General features: G+C 34.0%; 1 non-coding gene across 1 annotated transcript; it reads right to left on the bottom strand.

Annotated features, from left to right (window-relative positions):
- Window positions 1–3,832: 3,832 nt before the first annotated feature.
- On the bottom strand, window positions 3,833–3,940 carry LOC123324418. Its single transcript, XR_006539793.1, has one exon. It is a non-coding gene; the product is annotated as a U6 spliceosomal RNA (small nuclear RNA).
- Window positions 3,941–5,827: the final 1,887 nt, after the last annotated feature.

Genomic DNA, 5,827 nt, shown 5'->3' with positions numbered 1-5,827 from the left:
TTTTCCTTCTTTCAATATCATTTCTGAATTATACTTGATAACATTCCCTGATTCTTACTTACGGCATAAGTTCTTTATAGAATGCTTGGAAATGCACTCAGCCAAATTCACACCCAAATTCCCCAGGAAAGCTCAAATTTGTGAAATTATTATAGTTTCAAGAAAAGTACAGAAGTTTCTAAAAGGTATCTATTGATATCTATCTATATCATATCTATATCTATAAAAATCAATGACAGCAATAACTCAGCCCACATTTAGGTAGACTTTAATTGATGTAAGTTATTGGCGCTAGGCACTATGAGCAACACAAAGGTGGAAAAAGGACATTCATATTGCTTGTATGTATCTTAAGAGTCTTACTGATGCCTTAGCAATGAGGCAAAGCAGTTTCTCTTAGTTGTGAGAGTAAGTCATTTTACCCACCATATGTTATTTTTACATATATTTGTGTAATTTTAACTTGAAATACATGAGAGAAGAATTTATAATTCGGGGCACATTTTTTTGCCAGAAACAATTTGGAGGCATTTCAAGATAATCTTGTGAAAATCTTATACATACTTTCTATGCTGAAAATTTGACAGTCTTTGTAAGTGAGGCCTTCTGGGTCATATATATATAAATAGGGAAAGAGAATAGTTCAAGAAACTATTTTGACAATAATTTAATAGATGTATTTTGTTCATTGTACTGTTAGAAAAAATGTTACTTTGAGTCTTCGCTGACGGCTGCCTGTAGGCAAACTATTAGTGCAACCAGTTAAGCCAAAGCATTAATCATAACTGCTTTTTAAGACAATCATTTTGGAGCTTTTACAAATGCTCTTAGGTTATGCCAATTTACTATTTAGGGATTCTCCTACTCTATTGGGCCCCAGTTCCCTATTGATAGGGAATCAATATTGCTCATCTTTAGGAATTAAATATGATGCATGTTTCTCAGAACTTCATTTCCCATGCATACAATTTGAGTATGTGTACAATTTGAGTATTCAATTAACATGAAGTCCTCTGTCTTCAGCCCAAACATGTACATGTAAAATATACAGCCTCTACAGCGTCCACCACAACCAACCGCAACCAAAAGGAAAATAGAATCAAATCTGGGAATGCTCAACTGAACTTAGGCTCACATACACAAAAATGCATCTTCTATTGAGCATTTCTGCTATTTTGCTTTGTAACTGCAATGCGCTGTTGGAGGCTCCTGATCTATTATCTCCCACTGAGCATGTGGCTCTCACCATAGGGACAGTTCCTCCTGATGGGTACAACAGTCTCTTTCTAAATAGCACCGCTATTCTTTTCTGGAAGATTATGCTTGTTCTTCCTCCCCTTTGTCTCCTTCTCCTCCCCTCCCCCATTCCTCCTCTTTTCTCTCTCTCTTGCCTGCCTGTTATTACGTTCTTCCATCAGGGATAGAAACTCCATTGCTATCTACAGATAAATACTTCAGTCTCCCATTGGTCTCTACAGCTATATCGACAACTGACATTGTGGCGTCATGGCACCCAGCTTGCGTACGATCTGTCAGCGAAATAAGAGAGTACATCTTTCCTCTTTGTTCTTTTTCTTTGGCAGTTCCAATATGATGTTCTTTGTGGCTAAGGGTTAAGGATTTGGGGTTTTTAAAAAATATTTTAAGGTTTTGTTTACATACCTCTTTCCACAGTCTTTGCTGCTAAATTGCTGATTTACTCATAGGGTCTAAGTCCTTATTTCCTGGCATGGGTCCTCTCCTGGGAGATGTCACATTTGCAGTCACAACCACTTTATTAGACCAATATATCAGTTTGACAATCAAACCTACATTATTGGACATAACTGAGTCAATTTTTAATCTCTATCTACATATGTCTTTTGAAGGGGAAAATATTAGAGTATATCAATGTTAAATAGGGTCTATGGATAGATATATTTCTTTATCAATAAGGTATAATAACCAAACTGGTCATTATTGTTCCTAAACAGTTTTCAATGCTTGTGTTATTTACTGCAGCTTTTCTTGGTGGCATAAAAAAACATCATTGGTTCATAACATAATCAGCAGCAAATTTGTTTTAACATTTTTATTATCACCTCAATAATAATATTCTGTTTGAATTTGAATTGTGACTATTAAAAAGTAATGTTGGGGATATTCACAGAAAAGGAGATTTTTGCTGTTGTCTCAGTTATAGGAATTCTGATAGAAATATTGCAGCATATAATTCACCAGAAAATGATAAAGAAGATTCAGAAGGTAAAGAAAAAAAACTTCAAGTTCCTTAAACATAAATCATAATAATTGCAGGATGGTGTATATGAAATACATTAGTTTGAACAATGACATTTCAATATTTATTTTCCACATTTAACATTTGTTAGCCTGCTTTCATCTCAGTATGGAAAGAAATCATTCTAAGCTGCCTATTTTTCCTCCACAATGGGATACCATATTACAGAGTGTTATATTTTTTTCAAAGTGTTTTATTTTTTTAATTGAATACCTTGCTACTGAGTTTTATAATGCAATCCTTTTATTTGGAGTTTTTTTTTTTACTAGTGAATATTATAGCCATCTCAAGTGTTTCCTTCAGTCTCCCTTTGAATCTTTAATAGCAACAAAAACAAAAAAGGCAAATGCAACAACAAAGAAAAATTTCAGTTAGAACAGTGTAATTCACACAAATTCTCAGAGAAAATAGTAATAAAAATTCTACTCTGTAAAAATCATTGGTTTTGTAAATGCTTATGGTACTTTTTACCCAAGAATCTATAAATAACAGTCATGTGCCTTAATATAAAAGAGTATCACTGTTCATGTCGATGTTTTTAGCATTTCTCTCTTTTTAATTGTTTTATATTGATTGTCATATACAGAATGGTCAAGGGCAACAAATGTAAACAAATAGAAACCAAAATAAAAATATAGATGTAAAAAAACCCTAGATATATAAGTGCATTAATGAGCTATATAAGTGTAGGGCTAAAGGGGACATTTATCGTCAGGGAGAAGCCACAGCATTGCACCTTTATGCTTTGCTAAATTGCATGGGAAGTGTCGTGTTGAAAGGGCTTTTGGAAAAAAAAAATTCTTGTATCAACTTTGAATTAATATTTATATTCTTATTTTTCACAGGGCACTTGGAAAATGAATTTCTCATTAACATTAATCCAGACTGTTTAGAATAATTGCTAACCTGACAGGTGCTATATTTTGTCTTTTAAAATGTGTCTTTCCTAGAACACTTATTTTGCTTAGTACATTTACACTATCCTATTCTTTCTATTTGCCATTTGCCAACCTGGTTTAATAAACTTAGTTTGTCCTAATTCTAACCGTGTTGGAATGTTCCAAGACTATATCACTTTCCTTTAACCCAGCATATGCTTATAACGAGGAGCTCCTTCCATTTAGGTTCAAAAGAAAACATTTACTGTACCAGACTTATAGTAAAAATACTGGTCAAGTTGTTTGGGTGTAAAAGATCAGTTTTTTAAATCTTTTTTTTTTAAGTAATATATACCAAACCTCTCAATTCCATAATAAGTAGGTGGTTGCTCTTGAGTTTTCTCCTCACAATAGTTTAAAAGAGCATTTGAGCAAAGGATCCAGATACTTCTAGTTTAAACATGATTGCTTGTAATTGTTTCATTTTTTTCTTCACATCTCTGGTTATACATGATGATGCAGATCTTGCTGTTTCATCGTGAAGATATGACTTAATACTTGAAGAAATACAATGTGGTGAAAATTTTAAGAAAGGGATAATTTAAATAATATGCTTCCATCAAGGCAAACATGGTGTGTGTGTGTATGCACATATATATGAGTTTATAATGTATCGATAAAATGATTATTCAAATTGATTTTTATGTGTCATCCTTGCACAAGAGCTATGCTAATCTGCTCTGTACTGTTTCAATTTCAGCATATGTGCTGCTGGAGCAAGCACAATTCAAATCAGTTTTTAAATTATGAAGGATACTTAAATATAAGTTGGAAAAATAAATGAATGTGAAATTCACCAAAAACATTATAGAAATAGAACAGAAAAACTTAAGACTTGAATTGACATCTATCTGTCAGTGATTTAAGAATCTGTAGCCTCACTGCAGGGCTTTCTTCTGAGTTCCAACAATATATCCACTGTTACTGGATATATCATGTAAGGCTTAAAATAAATTTGTAAGAAACTACCATATGTAGTGGCATCTTTCATATTTTATTACACCTATCCCCAGCTTACTCTTCATAATCACCTTTAAGAACTTTAGTTCTCGGGGGATCATCTCATTATTTTGCACACCTCAAGTCAGTCATTGCTCAGTCCACAGTAATTAGTCCAAGAGACAGACACCTGGCCCAAAGAGACCCAATAAGATCCTTTTCGATAAGTTTTTTTTTTTTTTTTGACTTTGGTTTTTCTTCCTCTGTGATCATTGCCTTCAAGTTACAGGCAGCTGTATTGTCACCTATTATTGAGAACTGTTTGGGAATTAAGCTATGCAAATAAATCAGATCCAAGATATGTAGAAGGAAAAACAGTGACTTGAAGATATTGGTTCCAGCAGTGACTGTAGTCTGATTAATTCTTTGAAAATATCAGAGACATGGATCAATTGACTATGTTTAAAGTGAGGTCTATCTCTTACAACTGAGAAAATCTTATCTTTACCATTCATTGTTATCCACAAACTTATTCCTCCTTCTTCATTAATAATGAAGCATGAGGTTACCATCGTTGTTTTCCTACTAACCTCTGGTTTGTTGTGGGACCGACTTTGAGAGTATAAGGTCCTTTGTCAGGTAACATGAAGATACAATGTTGACATCCCAGCATAGCATTGGTGTTGAGGATAAAATGAGTCCAATGCCTGCACTTCAGTGGTAGTTATCCACCCAGGTGACTAAGAATTGCCTTTGGTTTTTCTTGGCCATTCATTACTTTTTATCATCCCGCTTATATCCTTTTTAATCTGCTCTTTCTTCACTCTTACTTATTCCATTTTAAGTATATCTTGTCAATATACCATAGATCTAACAAGAAACTCAAAATCTCGGTGGCCTCCAGCAATAAACGTTTCCTTTTCTCTCACGGTAGAGGTCAGCAGTTGCTGGTAGACCACTGTAGTTTCTGCTGCACGAACGCTCACGTTCTGACTCCGGGGCTGAAGAAGAATCCCCTCTTGGGACATACTGTTCTTGTTGCAGAAGGAAATGAGTGAGTGAAGGTAAGATATGCCCACCAACTCTTAAAGCATTTCCCTGGAACTCACACTCTGTTACTTCACTCACAGTTCCTGGGTGCAAATCACAAGACCAAGCCAGTCAGTGGGCCAAGGAAGTATACTTTACCTATAGGGAATCACTGAAAGCCACATGAGGACTAGGGATATGTTATTTTCCTGGAACACAGGATAAAACAATCTACCACAATCAGGCTCCATTCAAGTCTCATCTGATTTATGGTAATAACCTTTTTATAGGCCTTCATTCTATTCTGTCAAAAAATATATATATATATACACACACACAGATATACACATATACATACATACATATATGTGTATATCTGTGTGTGTATATGTATGTATGTGTGTGTGTATATATATATATACTTCTAAAGAATACATATATTCTTTATATATATATATATATATACTTCTAAAGAACAAATACTTTCATACCAATCCCTTATTCCCTTATTTAACATCTTATTCTGGTTTCCATCATCTTAAGAATAAAATTCAAACTTCTTTGTGGACAATAAATCCCCAGCCTGCTTGCTTACTTTTACTTCTTGACACTGGCACAAATGTTAGATTCTACTTCCTAAATA

The sequence above is a fragment of the Neomonachus schauinslandi genome, chromosome 3 (assembly GCF_002201575.2).
Source record: "Neomonachus schauinslandi chromosome 3, ASM220157v2, whole genome shotgun sequence".
Lineage (NCBI taxonomy): Eukaryota > Metazoa > Chordata > Mammalia > Carnivora > Phocidae > Neomonachus > Neomonachus schauinslandi.
Note: the sequence above shows the minus strand (reverse complement) of the source record. Positions and strands in the feature narration are given on the sequence as shown.